The sequence below is a fragment of the Mobula birostris genome, chromosome 13 (genome assembly GCF_030028105.1).
Source record: "Mobula birostris isolate sMobBir1 chromosome 13, sMobBir1.hap1, whole genome shotgun sequence".
Classification (NCBI taxonomy): Eukaryota; Metazoa; Chordata; class Chondrichthyes; order Myliobatiformes; family Myliobatidae; genus Mobula; species Mobula birostris.
Genome location: NC_092382.1, coordinates 85,980,936 through 86,002,049, shown reverse-complemented (window position 1 = coordinate 86,002,049; position 21,114 = coordinate 85,980,936).

The following is a 21,114-nucleotide window of genomic DNA, read 5'->3' as shown; positions in this document are numbered from 1 at the left end:
CATTCCATTCCAGATAGTGATAGCCCCCTGACACTCCCAAATTCTGCCACACCGTCTTCTGCAGTGAAGACAGACACCAAATACATTTTCAGTTCATCCATCATTTCTTTGTTATCCTTTACGACCTCTCAGTATCATTTTTCAGTGGTCCAATCTCCACTCTCACTTCTCTTTTACTCTTTATATATCTGAAAAAATCTCCTAGCATCCAATTTTATATGATTGGATAGCTTACCCTCATATTTCACTTTTCTCCCCTTATTGCATTTTAATTTTGCCTTCTGTTGCTTTGTAAAAACTTCCCAATCCTATACCTTAACACCAATTTTGCTATGCATGCCTTGTGTTTTGTTTTCATGCATTCTTTGACTTCCCTTGTCAGCTCAACCTTCCGTTAGACCACATTGCGTTTGGGATTGCTTTATCCTGGGCCGTCCAGATTGCACCCAGAAACTCCAACTGTTGCTTTTCTGCCATCATCCCTGCCAGTGTTGCCCTCCAATAAACTTCAGCCACCTCCTTTATCAAGCCTCAGCAGTTTCCTTTCCTCCACAGTAATGATGATAATCTGATTTTCGCTTCTCCCTCTCAAACTGCAGGGTGAATTCTGTTATGTTATCATCACTGGCTCATTATACAATACCCAATCCAGAGCTGCCTTTTCCTTGCTGGGCACAACCACATGTTGTTATAAAAAGCAATCTTGTAGGCATTCTGCCATTGCCTTCTTTTAGATCCAGTACCAACATGATTTTCCCCATCTACCTGCAAAGTGAAATCCACTATGGCCTGCTTCTGTGTTGCATGAGTCTGTGACTCCTTCCCTTGCTCTCTCAATTCTACTGTCTTACACTTTCTCACTCCCCTCAACATCTCACTTTGTACCAATACATCGTGTTTCAATGTGCGATGTTTTACCAAATGTTACCTGTTCTAGGATGTGAAACCCCTCTGTTCTCCCTCTGTCTGCATCCTTTAACAAATAAGAGAACAGAACAGGGCAGAATTACCAGAGGGATGTTCCTATTACATCTGTAATGCCCACGGAAGCAAGAGCAAATAATTTGGAATGTTTTGCAGGGAAACAGAATATTCAGCCCAACAAACTGTGTGGCATCTCTCTTGAAATCCCCCCTCCACTTTTCTATTTATCTTTCTGTCTCTCTAAGCTGACTAGCCGGTCTATCTGCCTGCTGTACACCACTTGGTCATTATTAAAATTCTGCCAACATTTCTGCAAACCGCACCTTTATAGATGGTGTTTGAAGCACTCACACTCACTCTGTCCCCAACACTCTTGAATTTCTGGCTTACTGTCCTCCTATTTACCTCATCGCCCTGTTCCAGGAACTCCTGTCACTTCTGCCTCTGTATGAATTTGCATCTGTGGTTTTCAACATGCTATACCTGCGTGAGTGAAATGAACAGACCTTTGTTGTCAATCTGTGTGTTTCCTGTTGCCTATAATTTCCTGTTTTTTAAATTTTCCTCATTAAAGAGTGGAGTGACATTTACAATTTTTCATTCCCCTGAAGCCAGTCCAGAGTCTACAGATTGTTCCCTGGAGCATAGAGGAATGAGGGGAGATTTGATAGAGGTACAGTATATAAAATTATGATGGGTATAGATAGAGTGAATGCAAGCAGGCTTTTTCCACTGAGGCAAGGGGATTAAAACACCAGAGGACATGGGTTAAGGGTGAGGAGGGAAAAGTTTAAAGGGAACATTAGGGGGGGCTTCTTCACACAGAGAGTGGTGGGAGTATGGAATGAGCTGCCAGACGAGGTGGTAAATGCGGGTTCTTTTTTAACATTTAAGAATAAATTGGACAGATACATGGATGAGAGGTGTATGGAGGGATATGGTCCGTTTGCAGGTCAGTGGGCCAAGGCAGAAAATGGTTCGGTACAGCCAAGAAGGGCCAAAAAGGCCTGTTTCTGTGCTGTAGTTTTTCTATGGTTTCTATGGAAAGATCACCACTAATGCCTCCACAAACATTTCTGCTACTTTCAGACCTGTCGGCTACGCAAGTACCTTCTTCCTAGTAACATCAACTACACTCTCTTTGCACCCAACACTCAATATTCTGGCATAGTGACAGTGTCTTTCACAATGAAAGCCAACGCAAAATAATTATTAAGTTTGTCCACCTTTCTTTTTTCCCCATTACGACCTCTCCAGTGTCATTTTCCACTTGCCTCTCTTTTGCTCTTCGTATATCTGAAAAAAAGCTTTTGGTATCTTCTTCCATGTTATTGGCTAATTAATCTTCTGATTTCATCTTATCTTACCATTTTTTAATTGTTTTCACTTTGTTTTTAAAATCCTCTAGTTTCCAAAAATTGTTTTACTGATTGCCCTCTTTTGATTTTATACTGTCTTTGACATCCTCTTTTCAGCCATAGTTGCCTCATCCTCCCTTCACAATATTTCTGAAATTTTGATATTTATCTACCCTGTTCCTTCTGAATTACTCCCATAAATTCCAGCCATTGCTGCTCTGACATTATTCCTGCTAATGTCCCTTTCCAATCACATTGTCCAGGCCCACTCTCATGCCTCTGTAGTTCCCTTTACTCCACTGCAGTATTGATACATCTGATCTTAGCTTCTCCCATTCAAATTGCAAGGTGAATTCTATCATATTATGATCACAGTCTGATTACACAAGCCCAAATCCAGACTTTACCCTCGTGTGCTCAACCACAAGCTACTTCACAGGCATCTTACAAATTCCTTCTTTTGGGATCCAGCACTAACCTGATTTCCCCAGTCTTCCTTCAAATTGAAAACCCCATGGCTATTATTACATTACCCTTTTTACGTGACATTTCCATCCCCTGTTGTAAATTGTAGCCCACATCCTAGCTACTGTCCAGAGGTCTGCATATAACTCCCATCAAGAGCTTTTTACCTTTGCAGTTTCTGAACTTCACCCACAAGGATTCTACATCTTCCCAATCCTATAAAACCATAAAGACCAGTAGACATAGGAGCAGCATTAGGCCATTCAGCCCATTGGGTCTACTCCACCATTCCAGCATGACAGATCCCTCTCAACCCCATACACCTTCATTCTCATGATATTCCTTGACGCCCTGAGCTATCAGGAAACAACAAACTTCTGTTTTAAATATATGCACAGACTTGGCCTCCACTGCAGTCTGTGGCAGAGCATTCACCACACTCTGGCTAAAAAAAGTCCTCCTTACCCCTGTTCTAAAAGGTCGCCCCACAATTTTGAGGCTGTGCTCTCTAGTTCTGGTTGTACCCATCACAAGAAACATACTCTCCACAGCCACACTATCTAGTCCATTCAACATTTGATAGATTGCAATGAGCTCCCCAGGCATTCTAATTTCCAGTGAGTACAGGCCGAAAGCTGCCAGACACTCCTCAAATGTTAACCCCTTCATTCCAGGAATCATCCATGTGAACTTCTTCTGGACTCTTTCCCATGACAACACATCCCTACTGAGATATGGGGCCCAAAACTGTCAACAAAAGTCCAAGCTCAGCCTGACGAGTGTCTTATAAAAACTCGGCATTATCTCCTTGCATTTATATTCTATTTCCCTTGAAGTAAATGCCAACATTGCATTTGCCTTCTTTACCACAGACTCAAGCTATGAATTAAACTTCTCAGAATCATGCATCAGGACTCCTAAGTCCCTCTGCACCTCTGGTGTTTCAGACTTCTCCCCATTTAGATAATAGTCCGCATTACTGTCCCTTTTACCAAAATGTATTATTGTACATTTCCTAACACTGTATTTCATCTGCACTTTTTGCCCATTCTTTCAATTTGTCTAAGTCCTGCTTCCTCAGCACTACCTATCCCTCCACCTACCTCGTATCATCTACAAGCTTTTGCCACAAAGCTATCACTTACATTATCCAAATCATTGACAAACAATGTGAAAAGTAGAGGTCACAGTACTGACACCTGAGGAACCATCCAGCAAAGGCCCCATTTATTCCCACTCGCTGTCTCCTGTCTGTCAGCCATTCCTCTGCCCGTGCCAGTATTTTTCCTGTAATGTCTTAGGAGTTTATTTGTTTAAACAGTCTCATGTGTGACACCTTATCAAATGCCTTCTGTAAATCCAACTTAATGACTTTCTCTGCCTTTCATTTATCCATCCTGCTTGCTACTTCCTCAAAAAACTCTAACACATATGTCAGGGAAGCTTTCCCTTCACATAAACCATGCTGACTTTGACTTATGTTATCATTAAGCTATGTACCCCGAAGCCTCCTCCTTAATAATGAACTCCAACACTTTCTCAACCACTAAGGTTAGGCTAACTGGCCTATAACAACTTTTCTTTTGCCTTCCTCCCTTTTTAAAGAGTGGAATGACATTTATAATCTTCTAGCCCTCTGGGACCCTGCCAGTATCAAGTGATTCTTGAATGATTATTAACAATGCTTCCACTAACTCTTCTGCAACCTCTCCTAGGGATCTGGAATGTAGTCCATCTGGTCCATGTGACTTTTCCATCGGAAGATATTAGAGCTTGCCAAGCACTTTTCCCTTTGTAATGGCAATGGCACTCCCTCCTGTTCCCTAAAACTCCCGGACCTCTGGCACACTGCTAGCTTTTTTTTCTCTCACTGTGAAGACTGATGCAATGCTCTCATCAAGTTCATCTGCCATTTCTTTCATACGACCCCACCAGCATCATTTTCCACTGGTCCATTATGAACTCCAATGCCAATTCTCTCTCAGAACTCTGTGACTGTGGCAAAGTACAGCTCCAACATCATATACAAATTTGCTGATGGCACCACTCTTGTGAGCCGTATCAAAGTTGGTGATGAATCAGCATACAAGAAGGAGATTGAACATTTGGCTGAGTCATGTCCTAACAACAATCTCTCACACAATGTCAATAAGACCAAGGAACTGATAATAGACTTCAGGAGAGGGAAACCAGAGGTCAATAAGCCAGTAACCACTGGCGGATCAGAGAGGGTGTGCATCAGTAACTTTAAATTGCTGGTGTCTCTATCTCAGAAGATCTGTCCTGGACTCATTATAGAGAGACAATTGTGAAGAAAGCATGACAGCACCTCTACTTCCTCAGAAGTCTGCGGAGAATTGACAAGTCATCAAAAACCTTGGTAAAGTTCTGTAGCTGTGTGGTGCAAAGTCTGCCGACTGGCTGCGTTACGGCCTGGTCTGGGAACACCAATGCCTTTGAGCAGAAAATCTAACAAGAGGTAGTGGATTTGGCCCAGTACATCATGGATAAAACCCTCCCAACCATTGAGCACAGCTACATGAAGTGTTGCTGCAGAGAATTAGCATTAATCACCATCCAGGCCAAGCTCTTTTCTCATTGCTGCCATCAGCTAGAAAGTAGAGAAGCCTTTGGTGGCCCGAAGCGATAACTGTATTTTTTCCATACATGCTGCCGGGCCTGCTCACTCGTCCTGCTTTTTGTGTGATTCACCATGTCATTCATACCTGTCAATTTCTAACTGTGCTACAAGAATGTCGACATTATTCCTGCAGTGTGAGCATTCAAAGATATCACATTCAGTGCTGTATTCATCACCCTTTTCAATTTTACCCACATTACCATCAGTAAAATTTATATCAGTTTCTAACCTTTTTGCCTTTTTATTTATTTGGGAGAATTTTGACATCTCTCTTGAACTCTCCTTCCCTTTTACTTTCTCCTCCACTGTTCTAAACTGCTGAAATGTGGAGCCTAATATTTAGTTTGAAGACAAACTTCATCCTAGCCCATTGTCGGCAGTCTTATGGTCTAAATCTAATCGTCCTATGGACTGCAATTTTAACCTGTCACCTGCCTAAATTCCACCACTATTTTGGTTTTGCTACCAGTGGTGAAAGCACACTAAACCTCCTTTATACTAACATACCAAGTGCATTTAAAGCTGTTTTCCCTCCCCACACCGGGCTCTCAGATCATTTATCTGTTATGCTAATGCCCGCGTACAAACCACTGATCAAACTGGCCCAACCAGTTCTGAGGGAGCAACCTCAGCATTGCAGGATGGCTTTGAAAACATGAACTGGAGAATGTTCAGAAAGGCTGCTACCTATGGCAACCACATTAGCATCGAGGAATATGTGGATTCTGTGACCAGCAAATGCAGAGACATGTACTGAGAATTTTATCATCACAAAACACTTCCATGTGAGGACAAATCAGAAGCCATAGCTTACTGCAGAGATCCATGCATCGATGAGGGATTGTGACTCTGCCTTTTGATCAGGGCACGTGACACTTCTCAGGGAAACAGGAACTGTGCTTTCCACTCCATCAGCAAGGCAAAACCGGAGAATTGTCAGAGAATGTGGAACCACTTCTGTGATACCAGAGAAACGAGGCACATGTGGCACGGAATTCAGAGGATTACAGACACGTCTACCCCGTGCATCACTGATAAGGATGCCTCATTCCCTGACAGGCTGAATGTCGTTTCTGCCCAGTCTGATGCACAGAACTGAGTGCTGGTGAGAAAAGCACACAAGGGAGCAGACACTCTGTCTGGCTGAAGCTGAGGTGAGGAAGACCGTGGCCAGAGGCAACCCACGCAAAGCTGCAGGTCAGGTTGTGAAAGACTGGGCAACTCAGCTAACTGAGGTGCTGCAGATATATTCAACATCTCTCTGGAGAAGTCCATTTTTCCCTCGGTTTTCAAGATGGCAATGTCATCCCAGTGACAAAGAAGGTGACAGTAACCTGTCTAAATGACTATCCGCCAGTGGCATTACCATGAACCATTATGAAATGATTTGAGTAGCTGGTCATAGAGAGCATTAGAGCCTTTCTCCGGCTAGATTGGAACCTTTCCAGTTTACGTACTGCTTGAATCAATCCACTGATGATTCTATAGTCTCTGCCCTGTCCCACCTGGAAAATGCGAGGCTGTGAGACCTGTTCAGTGTTTAACTCCATTATACCCCAGACACTGATTGGGAAACTGTCCTCGCTGGGTCTGAACACCTCCATCTGTAACTGGTTCCTGGACTTCAATGGAAAGGTCACAGTTAGTCCATGTGGGCAGCAATATCTCTAGTCCCACCACCCTGAGCACTGCTGCACCCCAGGGTGATGTGCTCACGCACTGCTGATGGACGACAGTATTTCAGAATTCAGCTCAAACCGTATCATCCTGTTTCCAGATAACACAAGAGCGGTTGTGGCCTCATCAGTAATGATAATGAGTCAGAGTACAGACAGGAAGTGGAGTGGAAGTGTGAGAACAGCAACTTAAGCCTGAACATGGAGAAGACCAATGAAAAGACTGTGGATATTAGGAAGGTGCAAATGAACCAACCCCCCCTGAAAATTAATGACTCCTCTGTGCACCAAGTTCCTGGGAATTCCCATCATAGGTAACCTCACCTGTTCTCTCAACATCACCTTCCTGAATGAGGCAGCACAGCAGCGTCTCCACTTCCTCTGGAGATTCAGGTGTGTGAGCACCCACCATCAGCAGAATTTTACAGCTGCATCTCCATCTGGTATGGGAACAGCGGAGCGTCAGACAGGAGGACCCTACAAAGGACTGTGAGAACGTCGGAGATTATCATAGGGGTCTCCCTGCCATCAGGAATGCTGCATACATGCGGCCCTTAGAATTATTAAGGATCCCACCCATCCGTCCAACATCCTCTTTGACTTACTACCATCAGGCAGGAGACTCCGATGCATTAAGACAAGTGAAGTTGGGATGGAAACAGTTTGTTCCCTCAGACAATTAGGCTTCTGAACTCACTGCCACAATGCATTCCAAGTATCACCAGTTCATTGGTTCCTTACCCGACAATATTTAATTTATGCACTTTATTTTGTGCATTTATAACTAATTCATTTGCAGATTTTTTTTCTTACTTTCCGAAGATATTGTGTGTTCTATGTCTACTCCTGTGTTTGGCACCCTGGTCCAGAGAAATCTTGCCTTATTTGACAGTATACGTGAATCAATTTTGATAACAATAAACTTGATTTGACTGTCCCTCCTCACTGTCTCAGCCATACACCATATCCACTTGTATAGCATCTGCCCCATCCTCAGCCTTATCACTCCGGTTTCCATTTCCCTGCCGAAGTAGTTCAAACCCTCCACAAGAGCTCCAGCAAACCTGCCCACAATGATATTGGTCCCCTCGGGTTCAAGCCAGAAATGTCAACTGTTTTTCCTTTCCATAGATGTTGCCTGACCTGTTGAGTTCTTCCAGCATTCTGTATGTGTTGATCTGGGTTTCCAGCATCTGCAGAATCTTGTGTCTATGATTTTCCAAGTCATGTCTTATTATCAAAAAATTGCCTGCTCCACCCCTTCCAAAAACCATATAGTTTTCCAAACGCAGCTTGAATTGAAAGTCCGCTCATCTGAAACATCCCTTCAGCCACACATTTATAGACCAATCCTTGTATTTCTATACTCAGCGCACGTGGCACAGAGATTATAGACTTGGAAACCTGGCTCTTTAACCATCAATCCAACTCCCAAAGCAGCATTGCAACATCTCATCCCCTGTTATTAGCACCAAGGTGAACAATGATCTCTGGCTGATCTCCGTCACTTTTCACGATTTCCAGCAGATGCCCCCAAGATGTCACCAGTGGTCATTCTCAGACCAGATAGTTATTACAAGAGGGGGCAGTTTTACGGTCAGTAGTCAGAGGTTCACAGGAGATTTCAGGTCAATATCTTCACTGAGAGGGTCTTCGGAGTTTGGAATGCAGTTCCTGAGAGAGTATTATCTGGATGAGCACTTGAATCAACAAGGCACAGGAGGCGATGATCCAAGTGTGCTTAATTATTATAGACAGGTACTTGATGGTCAGCATGGTCTGGATGGGCCAAAAAGGCCCGTATAGGCTGCATGTTTTATAGTTGTTTCCAAGTTCAAAGTAAAAGACAAACTGGTAGAGGTAGCATCATGCCGTGGGAATGCTTTTCAGGTGCAGGGTCTGGAAATCTGGTCAGGATTGCTGGGAAGGTGACTACTGCTAAATACAGAGAGATCTGTTTGGCTCTGCCAGAAAGCTTAAACTGGTGAGGAGGTTAGTCTTTTATTAGGACAACAACCCAAAGCACACTGTCAGAGCAGCCATGAAGTGGCTTCAAATGAATAAAATTGTTGCCCCTGCGTGGCCCAGTCAGCTTCCTGACCTTAACCCAATCGAACATCTCTGGCAAGACATCACGATTGCTGTCCACCGCTGCTCCCCGCTGATCTGGCACAGCTTGAGCAATTTTGCAAGGAGGAGTGGGCAAACCTTGCTCTATCACCTTGTGGAAATTAAAAAGAGACTTCTCCAAAAAATTAACTCCTGTCTGTAATAACTGTGAGAGGTGGTTTAACTAAATATTGAGCAAAGTTGAATAAACACTTCTGAACTTTTGAACTTTTAGCTTTTTATGCTTTCCAATTCTCTCTGGTTTTGGCCTCTATTAAGAAAAAAAGAGCATGCGACTTACAAATAAGAATTCTGAGTTAAATTGATCAAGCTCCCTGGTTGTAATATTCAATTATGTGACCAAAATGTTGGAGGGTGAATACTTATAGAAGGCACTGTAGTTTGATAGATCAATATATGAAACCGAGAACATGAACTGTAGAGTCCTTGAAAGTGAGTCCAAAGGTTGTGGAATCAGTATATCATTGAAGTTATCCACATTGATTCAGCAGCCTGACGGATGAAGGGTAATAACTGTCCTTGATCTGTTTGTGTGTTAACTCAGGCTCAATGGTAGCAATGTGAAGAGAGCGTGATCTGAATGTTGGGGTCCTTGATAATGGATGCGGCTTTCTTGTGTCTGTACTCCTTGTAAATGTGCTCAATGGCAAGGAGAGCTTTTCCCTGGGACTGGGCTGTATCCACCACTTTTAATAGGCTTCTCCGTTCTTTGCATTGGTGTGGGACAGGGATGGATTGACCAGTGAGTGGCAGCCTCAACTTGAGATGCAGGGCGAAGTCCTCTTGCTCCTAGTGTGTTGACTCCTTGAATAATGACATGGAGGGGCCACAGGAGGAGACTCTAGAGCACGGCTGCTGATTTCAATCCACACACTGATCAGTACATTAAATGAACACAGAAAACAGCCTCCCAGGAAGGTGGAGACAATAATGTGGGATTAGCGTAGGGTCAGTGTTCAAGATGTTTGATGGTTAGCATGTAGTCAGTTGTCCAAAATGCCTGTTTCTGTGTTGTATGACGCTCAGCACCTCTCCCTCCTCTTTTACCTCTTACTGTCTTTCACTCTCACATTCTCCCCATCACACCCTAAACACATCGCTTTATATGAATGCCTCATGTTTTACCTTGTGAACTTTCATCAGATGTTACCTATGTCAATGATGTGAACCCTTTCTGTTCTCACCCTGCTGGCATCCGGTGGCAAACAGGAGAACAGAACAGGGCAGAGTTAAGCACAGTGATATTCACATTAGATCAAGATTGAAAGAGTGCAGAGAAGATTTACTAGGATGTTACCGGGTCTTCAGGAGTTGAGTTACAGGGAAAGATTGAATAGGTTAGGACTTTATTGCTTGGAGCGTAGAAGAATGAAGGGAGATTTGATAGAGGTTTACAAAATTATGAGGGGTATAGACAGAGTAAATGTAAATAGGCTCTTTCCATTTAGATTAGGAGAGATAAATATGAGAGGACATGGCTTTAGAGTGAAAGGGGAAATGTTTACGGGGAACATTGGGGGAACTTCTTCACTCAAGAGAGTGGTGGGATTGTGGAACAAGCTGCCATCTGACGTGGTAAATGCAGGCTCACTCTTGCGTTTTAAGAATTGGATATGTACGTGGATGGGAGAGGTATGGAGGGTTATGGACCGGATGCAGGCCAATGGGATGAGCGGAATAAAGTTTCGGCAGAGACTAGAAAGGTTGAATGTCCTGTTTTCTGTGCTGTAGTGTTCTATGGTTCTATCACAAATCACAACACAAGCAAGAGTGAATAATTTGTAAAGTTTTACAGGGAAATAGAATATTAAGCCCCAGAAACTGCATGGCATATATATCTCCCTCTCCCTCCCTCTCTTTCTCCCTCCCCCTCCCTCTCCTTCTCTCAGATTCTCGCTCTCTGTACCACATCACCACCCTATTCCAGGAAGTTCTCTCACTTATCTCTTGGGTGAATTTGCATCTGTGGCTTGAAACACGTGATAGACAACAAAAAAATCTCAGTAAGATCAGAGGAAATGAAAGCTTTTTTTCCAGTCCCATGACCACTACCTGAATATTCATTGCTGGTATTGTTTAGTTATTTTGTAAATTATAATAATTTTTATGTCTTGCACTGTTATGCCATCATAAAATATTCTGCACAAATGTCAGTATTAAAAAATCTATTTCTGTTTCTCAGCTCCATTTCTCACCATGGCCTTGTTTCCAAATGTTGCTCAATACCATCCTGTGGCTTTTTACCAGATAGGTTGTCTTTGGGTCTGACACAGAGAGTCTTTCACTCACTCGCTGTCAGCTTCCTCTCACAACATCAGTATGGGGCAACAGAGACGGCTGGAATCTGGAGCAACATACAAGATGGTGGAGGTGTTCAGCAGGTCAGGCAGCATCTGCAGACGGAAATGAACAATCAATGTTTCTAGTCAAGACACTTAATTAATCTATTGAACTGTGTGTGTCCATGTTGTCACACTGTACACAGATTGTAATGGACAGAGAGTGAGAGACAGACTGCAGGGTTGATCCTTCCACACCAGCACAGTGTCAGATATGCACTTTGCAGAGGGAGGTGGGATTAGTTCAGACTGGCAACATGCTAATTACAGATATCGTGGGTCAGATGGACTATTTCTGTGCTGTGCTGCTTTGTGATTGAGTGATATTAGTGTTTTGCACATAGAATGCATTACACTGACACCACAAACAAGAGAAAACTTGCAGAGGATGGAAATCCGAGCAACACACACAAAATGCTGGAGGAAATCAGCAGGCCAGGCAGCTTCTCTGGGAAAAAAAAAAACAGAGTCAACGTTTTGGGCTGAATCACTTTAGCAGCACTGGAGAAAAAAAGCTGAGGAGTAGATTTGAAAGGTGGGGGTAGAGGGGAGAGGAACACAAGGTAATAGGTGAAACTTGGAGGGGAAGGGATGAAGCAAAGTGCTGCGAAGTTGATTGGTGAAAGAGATAGAAGGCTATGGAAGAAAGAGAAAAAGGGGGTTGTGGGGAGGAGTACCAGAGGGAGGTGATGGGTGAGAAGGAGATAACATGAGAGAGGGGAAAGAGGATGGGACATCGAAAAGGGGTGATTCTGGGAAGTTTGAGAAATCGATGTTCATGCCATCAGGTTGGAGGGTGCCCAAGTAGAATATAAGGTGCTTCTCCTCCAACCGAAGTGTGACCTTTTCAGGACAGTGGAGAAGGCAATGGATAGAAATATCAGATTGGGAATGGGGAGTGAAATTAAAATGGGTGGCCACTGGGAGATAATGCTTGTTCTAGTGGACTGAGTGTAGGTTCTTGGAGAAATTGTCTCCCAATCTACGTCAGGTCTCATCGATATACAGGAGGCCACACCAAGATCAATGAACATAGTATATAATCCCAACAGACTCACAGGGGATGTGTTGCCTCACCTGGAAGGACTGTTTGGGCCCTTGAATGGTAGCGAGGGAGGAGGTGTAGGGACAGATGTAGCACTTGTTCTGCTTGCAAGGCTAAGTGTCAGGAGGGAGATCAGTGGGGAGGTATGAATGGACAATGGAGTAGCGTATGGAGTGAATCCTGTGGAAAGCAGAAAGTGAGGGTAGGGAAAGATGTGTTTAGTGGTGGCATCCAGTTGGAGGTGGTGGAAGTTTCAGAGAATTATGTGCTGGACATGGAGACTAGTGGGGTGGAAGGTGAGGACAAGTGGAACCCTATCCCTGGTAGGGTGGCAGGAGAATGGGGTAAGTGCAGACATGCGTAAAATGGAAGAGACACGGTTAAGGCAGGGTTGATGGTGGTGGAAGGGAAGCCCCTTTCCTTGAAAAAGGAGAACAGCTGCTTCATTCTAGAGTGTATAGCCTCATCCTGAGAGCAGAAGTGGTGGAGACGGAGGAATTGAGAGTGAGGTAGACCTGAGATTCAATCGATGTTTGCACTGGGTTGAATTTGAAAGGTCGGGTACAGATCGAATCGAAGGCAACGGCTTCCAGACCCCAGAGCAGATTAAGGTGATAGAACCCAGAGTTTAGATGACAATTTAGGTCCTGGACTAGTTGGAAATGTCAGTTCCAGGCCCCATGATGGGCCGAGATGACTGAACCTGATACTTGGATGACAACTTAAGGGCCATGCTGAATCAGAAAAGTTGGGTACAGGCTGAATAGAGGCGGCAGGATTTGGACGATGACTTAGGCGCCAGGCCAGATTGAAAAGGCCAGGGGCCTGAGGCCAGGAACAGACCTGTTCAGTTTGCTGCTCCACGACACAGACTCGGCTCTGTGCTGAACTGAGGGTCTGGGAATAGACGCTTTCTGGATGTCAGATCAGAACTCTATTTGTTTTCATTTATTGTTTATACGATTTGTGGTTTAATTGAACATTGGGTATCCAATGATTTTTTTTTAATAGGTTCTGTTAGGGCTCTTTGTTTCATGGCTGCCTGTTAGGAGACAAATCTCAAGGATGTACAACACATAGATATCTTGATATTAAATATACTTCTAATTTTATTTTCAGACCATTCTCTTTAAACTCGAATGACTGTTGTACATGAAAATCACAGCACCTGAGTGGTTTCCGATATACTCAAGCCACCCTATCTGGCACCATCAATCATTACATGGGCAAAGTCACTTCAATCACTTTTCCCCCATTCTGATGTTTCATCTGAACAAGTGAACATATGAACCATGTCTGCATGTGTTTATGAGGCGAGATGCTGCTACATTATTTGCTGATTAGATATTTGCATTCGTCGTGGCTATCCCTCGAGGTCGAGGATGATGGTCTTCATTCTGAAGAAGTGGCCCACACAGCGAAGATGTCTGTGCGTGTATTTGTTTAATGAGTACTTGATGTTGCACTCCAAGAAGCATATAATACTTCACAAATCCACCAGCTGATTCCAATGGCATAGAAACCACGACGATTGGAGCTGATGAATTTTTTGCAGCCTCCATCCGCCTTCACAGCCATTGAGTTTGAAGTAACTTCATCCGCCTGTTCCACCGTTGAGGTCTTGGTTGGATTGTACTTTGTCAGGGACCTCACCCTCATCCTTACCGCCATGGGTGACCCTACCAGGAGCATAGCTCCAGACGGCATTGCTCTCGGGATCACAGGACCACACGTGCTTCTCCACCACGACAAGGTGACAATCCATGGAGGAGATTGTCAAATAATGCAGATAATGCATTATTTGCATTAATGAACAGATGTACCTAATAAAGTTGCCACTGAGTGTGTGGAAAACAACACACTACAAGCGTATTGTTTGGACAACATTATAAACGTGAAGAATGCAATGTACTGTAGTATATTTCCTGGATATATTTTGCAAATAAAATTTACATGTCAGATTTTTGAAAAATCTATCCGGATTGAATTTGAGATGAGCAGAGTACAGAGGGACTGAAGTGTTCTTTCGAATGAAACACTGTAAAGTGAGCATGAAACTGCAGCAAGCAATCAGGAAGGTAAAGGGTATTTTGCAATTATTGTGAGGGGTTAGAATTTAGAGGACTAATGTCACACAAAGGAGGTTGTGTAAACACAACTGGAATATTATGTCCTGCTTTGGTCCCCTTATTTAAACAAAAGTAGAGACTAGCATTGAAGGTTGATGAGAAGAGATTCACTCAGCTGAATCCTGGGATGAGAAGGCTGTCCTTCACTAAAAAACAGGGTAAATGTAATCCTCAATAATTATTTCGTATGGCGCGGAAGTGGATACGTGGCTATCATGTTGTGTGTTTGGGGTTGGTTCCCTTGAAGAGGATCTCCTTAGTGATAAGCTACTGCTAATGATAATCCATATGTGGATTCTGTTTGAGTATCCTGTGGCCACCAGTTTGGAATGACCCTTAGCTGAATTCGGGTGTGGTACCACTTGTAACACGGCCTAAGGCTCGAGTTCAGCTGGGCAGTGGCGGGCGGTGCCAAGGCGACCAGTGAGATCAAACTGGAGGAGAGGTTGTACCCGGTGCTGTCGCAAGATCGAGGAAGATGGAGGTGCATAGCCGCCAACCCTGGATTTGGGACGGCACCCACTGACTGACTGACCACCTGTGTTGAAAGGATATTCGTTGAAGATCACTGTTGATGATACTTCGTGTGTGGAATGGAACAACTTCGGAGATAAAACCTACTATTGCTCTTTTGTATTGCTGTCATGGAATCTGTGGAATATCAATGTAATTGCCTTCTCTCGACATTTACCCTGGATTACAAATCTCTCTCTCTATCACTGCTCAACTCAACACCACAAAATGAACTGAACTTTACTCATCATTGTAAGACTGTATCCATTTACCTCTAGGCTAGAAGAAGCTTGGTTTCTACATTTTCACACTTATATGCATATAATCTCTGTTAACCAGTTTAATATATCTGAACTTTTTGACTGTATTGCGTAGTTACTAATAAATAGTATTAGTGAATAGTAATACCAGACTCCAAAGTGCTCTCTATTTCTGCTGGTTCTTTAACCCGTCACGGGGTATGTGATATTATAAAATATTGAAAGTTCCAGAGGGAGATGACAGTGTAGAGGTTCAGAAGTTCTCAGCAGAAGGTATGACTCACATAAGGGGGCGTAGTAACAAGTTGTGTGGTCATTTAAAAGTGATGTACACCGTATTTCTTCTCGCAGTGTTAAACACTGGGGTTATTGAAAGAATGGACATTTGATAACATCCTGGATCTGGCTCAGGAGAGGAGTTGAGGCCAGGGGCAAATACCCCGGATTGGTCTGAGAAGTAGGTCAGGATTGAGGAGACCGGTGACCCAGACAAGCTCCTGATCTGTTGTATGCTCCCGAGTGGAGGTGCGGGTGTCTCATGATGTACTTCTAGAGCAGAGGGACATGATGGACAGTGTTGTAGAATTTAAATCACAATAATAGTAACAGGGATGGGACAGCAGTGATTACTCAGTGGAGTGTAAGACCAGTTGAAATGTTCATCCTCCCAGTCTCAGCTCCATCTCTCACCTCAGCCTGGTTTCCATCTGTTGGTCAGTGTTGCCCTGTGGCTCCTCACCAGACGTTGCCTCTGCGTATGACAAGAGTCCATCACTCTCGGTCTGATACCTTCCTGTAACAGACCCGTCATCAGTGGACTCTGATCATTGGAACTCTGCCCACCTCAAAACCTCAAGTCCAACCCTCACCCTGAGAAAGCTCACTCAGTCTGTCACTCAGCCTAAGAAGCTCCCTCTACAACCTTCCCTCTACCTCAGGACCTCCCTCATCATCAGACCATCCCCCTACTTAAGGACCTCCTTCAATGACTATGAGCTCCCTCATTAATCCTAAATTAGACCCTCACCCTCAATCCTTCGCTCGGCCCATGTCCCTCACTGCATCACAGCAGCTCTGACGTCATAGACAACACTTGGAGTAGGTGTGGGGGCGAGGGAGAGCATGAGGGGAATGAGCTTTGACCACAATGAGAATCCAGGTGCCCCCTAACCTCAAACAGTCTTCCTCACCTCCAAGACCCTCACAACACACCGGACACTCCCTCACCTCAGACTCTCTCCCTCCCCCGAGACCCTCAGTAAACATCAGACACTCCCTCACCACAGACTCTCTCCCTCCCCCGGGGATCCTCACTAAACACCGGACACTCCCTCACCTCAGACTCTCTCCCTCCCACGAGACCCTCACTACACACTGGACACTCCCTCACCTCAGACTCTCTCCCTCCCCCGAGACCCTCACTAAACAGCGGACACTCCCTCACCTCAGACTCTCTCCCTCCCCCAGAGACCCTCACTAACCACCGGACACTCCCTCACCTCAGACTCTCTTCCTCCCCCCGAGACCCTCACTAAACACCAGACACTCCCTCACCTCAGACTCTTTCCCTCCCCGCGAGTCACTCACTAAACACCGGACACTCCTTTACCTCAGACTCTCTCCATCCCCCGGAGACCCACACTACACACCGGACACTCCCTCACCTCAGACTCTCTCCAGCCCAGACCCTCGCTAAACACCGGACACTCCCTCACCTCAGGCTCTGTTCCTCCCCTGAGACCTTCACTAACCACCGGACACTCCCTCACCTCAGACTCTCTCCCTCCTCCCGAGACCCTCACTAAACACCGGACACTCCCTCACCTCAGACTCTCTCCCTCCCCCGACACCCTCACTAGACACAGGACATTCACTCACCTCAGACTCTCTCCCTGCCCCCCGAGACCCTCATTAAACACATGACACTCCCTCACCTCAGACTCTCTCCCTCCTCCCTAGACCATCACTAAACACCAGACACTCCCTCACCTCAGACTCTCTCCCTCCCCCGACACCCTCATTAAATACCTGACACTCCTTCACCTCAGACTCTCTCCCTCCTCCGAGACTCTCACTAAACACCGGACACTCCCTCACCTCAGACAGACTTCACTCCCCCGAGACCCTCATTAAACACCGGACACTCCCTAACCTCAGACTCTCTCCCTCCACCAGAGACCCTCACTACACACCGGACACTCCCTCACCTCAGACTCTCTCCCTCCACCAGAGACCCTCACCAAAGGGGGAAAGGGAGAGAGAGGGAGAGAAGAAGATATATATATATATTGTTACGTACCCCGTAACTGGGTTGCCAAACCAGCAGAAATGGATCTCTCAGTTGGAGTCTGGATTACTAGAACTAAGAAAGTTTTATTAAAGAAACAAGCAACACAGTAATCGAAAGGATAATAAATGCAACAGTTCAGCAATGATAAACACACATGTGCACAGAATTAAGATAACAGGATCAACCAAGCTCTATCGTTGTCTAGGGGTAAATAACCAATTTCAAAGTGACACAAAGTCCAGTTCAATTTAGTTCAGTTCGCAGTAATCTTTGCCATGGCGATGGACAACGTGGGCGGAGGGAGAGAGAGAGAGAATGGGAACGACTGATCATTCAAAACGGCTTCCACTCACAGACCGGCGATATTGCTCACCAGCAGCTTTCGGGTGGGTCCTTTGTGATGTCACCTGAGGTCACCGACTGTGACCCCTCCTCCAGATGCGGTCGATCCTCTGTAGTGAACCTGGCACCCAAGCAAGGGCGGACACACACCGGAATCCCGCTGATCATATCTTTCCACCCTGTGCGTTTAAGGCTGATCCCGCGGTCAGCCGTCCAAGAGCTTCCCACCGACTTGTGGGAGGCGCACCGCTTCCAGGGTCTTGTTACCTCGGGGTGTCGTGTGTCCTGCCTTAGCGAACCTGTCCCTTTTTATCCCCCTGCTGGGGTATCGCCTGTCCATCACTTCAAACAGTTCAGGGTTCAAAGGGGGAGCCGCTCTAGACAGCTCTCTCTCCCGTCCCTTCATTACACATCTCCAAATCGCCTGTCCACCACTTCAAACAGTTCAGGGTTCAAAGGGGGAGCCGATCTTGACAATACCCAGACTGATGGCTCCTTCAGTAACATCTCCAAATGCTGCTTCATTGTGTGCCTTATCTCTCCCTCCCCTGAGGACAGGTGGCAGACCAACTGCTGATGCCACTGGTGCTAGCCCAGGCCAGCAAACATCTTAATTTATGTGTATTCTCATCACTATATATATAAGTTCGCGCGGTTGCCGGGATTCCCGGCGAGGGCGGAGCGCGATGTTCGCACGTGAGCGGGGCTCCCTGATCAATGATGGAGAGATTTCGGTGCTCACCAGTTTCTCGAAGATGGAGTAATTAATATTGATGTCCAGCATCCGTGCCTCACCGTCCCATTTTGGGTGAGTAGGTGTCCAGGGCTTCCCTCCCTCTGCTGGGTTACATCTCAGTGACAGTAAAGTTGTCTCCAATCACACTCCTGCACTCAGACAGTAAAGCTCCTTTTACCAGGGATTCCCAGCTTTTCTCTGCCATGGACCTCTCCCAGTAACTGAGGGATCCCTGGACCCAGGGTGGGAACTCCTCCTTCTACACGGTCCGATCACACACTCCCGAAATCAGACGCACAATGAAGCTCCCTCCGCAATGTCCAATCACACACTCCTCGGGTTTAGACATGGAGTACGGCTCCCTGCACACTGTGCCATCACACAGTCCTGGGGTCAGACACAGTGAAACTCTTTCTGCAGGCCCCATCACACATTACCGGTGTCAGACACTGTGAAGCTGCCGCTACACAATACCATCACACACTCCCACAATTAGATATATAGTGAAGCTCCCTCCACACTCTCCCATCTCACATTCCCGGGGTCAGACAGAGTAAAGCTCCCTCTACATTGTCCATCACATACTCCTGGGGTTCGGCCCCATCCACCCCTTGTCAATCAGCTTGCTGACGTCACTAGGGTGAAGGGTTCAATGTTCAGCTTCCTTCCCATGACCTTAATAGGAGGTTGGGATCAGTGGCTGTGGTTAGAAAATAGGAGTCACAGACCAACCCCCCACTACATTTCAATGGTTTTCCCAAACTATGCTGGAAGTGTACAACGCTATGCTTCTGGCGGGTAGCATGTCAGAGTCCATGAGGAAGGGCATCATCACCCTCATCTACAAGCAGAAGGGGGAAAGGGAGGACATTAGGAATTGGAGGCCCATCTCTCTCCTCAATGTGGACTACAAGATCCTGTCCAAGGCTATCGCCAGCAGGGTCCACTCTGCTCTGGGACAGGTGATCCACCCGGACCAAACCTGTGCTGTACCGGGCAGGAAGATCTCGGACAGCTTCGCGCTGCTGACGGACACCATCGCCTACGTGCAGGACGGGGGGTGAACGCCTGCCTGGTCAGCTTGGACCAGGAGAAAGCCTTCGACAGGATATCGCACACGTACATGGCGGACATGGTCTTCAAAATGGGATTTGGGGAGGGAATCCGGAATTGGATCAGAATGCTCGACACAGACATCCGTAGTGCAGTCCAGGTCAACGGGTGGGAAACAGACAGCTTCCCCATCAGGTCTGGAGTCAGGCGGGGCTGTCCCCTCTCCCCTGTCTTGTTTGTCTGCTGTATAGAGCCCTTTGCCGAGGCCATCAGGAGGGATGGGGGCATAAGAGGGGTGATGCTGCCAGGCAGTGGAGGGACCCAAGTGAAAACCTCCCTGTACATGGACGACGTCACCGTCTTCTGCTCTGATCTGAGGTCAGTTCGCAGGTTGATTGGCACCTGCGAACAGTTCGAGCTAGCGTCGGGGGCCAGGGTCAACCGCACGAAGAGCGAAGCCATACTCTTCGGCAACTGGCCCGACCGATCCAGCGTCCCGATCACCATCAGGTCTGACCACGTGAAGGTGTTGGGGATCTGGTTCGGAGGGGCTGAGGCGTGCAACAAGAACTGGCAGGAGCGGACTGCCAAGGTGAAACAGAAACTGGGACTGTGGGGAGGGCGCTCCCTGTCGATAACGGGCAAGAGCCTGGTCATCAGGTGTGAGGTGCTCTCAGGGCTGCTGTACTTGCCGCAGGTGTGGCCCGTCCGCCGCTCCTACAGCTCCGAAATCACCCGAGCTGTCTTCAGATTCGTCTGGGGATCCAAGATGGAGCGGGTGAGACGGACCGTCATGCACAAGTCCCTAGACAATGGGGGCAATTACTTCCCCAATGTTGCCCTCACCCTGATGGCCAGCTTCGTGTGCGGCTACATCAGGTTGTGTGTAGAACCCAGGTATGTGGGCACCAAGTACCACTATGTGCCCAGGCTCTACCTGTTGCCCTGGCTATGAAGGATGGGTCTGGCCCCACTCCCGCGCTCGCCCAGTCAGCTGGTCGTTGCCGGCATACCTGTCCTACGTAGCAAAGTTCTTCCAGGAGAACGCCTTTGACCACAGGGCCATCAGGCAGTGGTCGGCACGTAGTGTCCTGCAGGCACTGCAGGAGAAGGACGTGATGGACACAGTGGGGTGGTTCCCTGAGCAGACCGTCCAGTTCATCTGGCAAAATGCCTCATCGCCAGACCTCACCAACAGGCACCAGGACCTCGC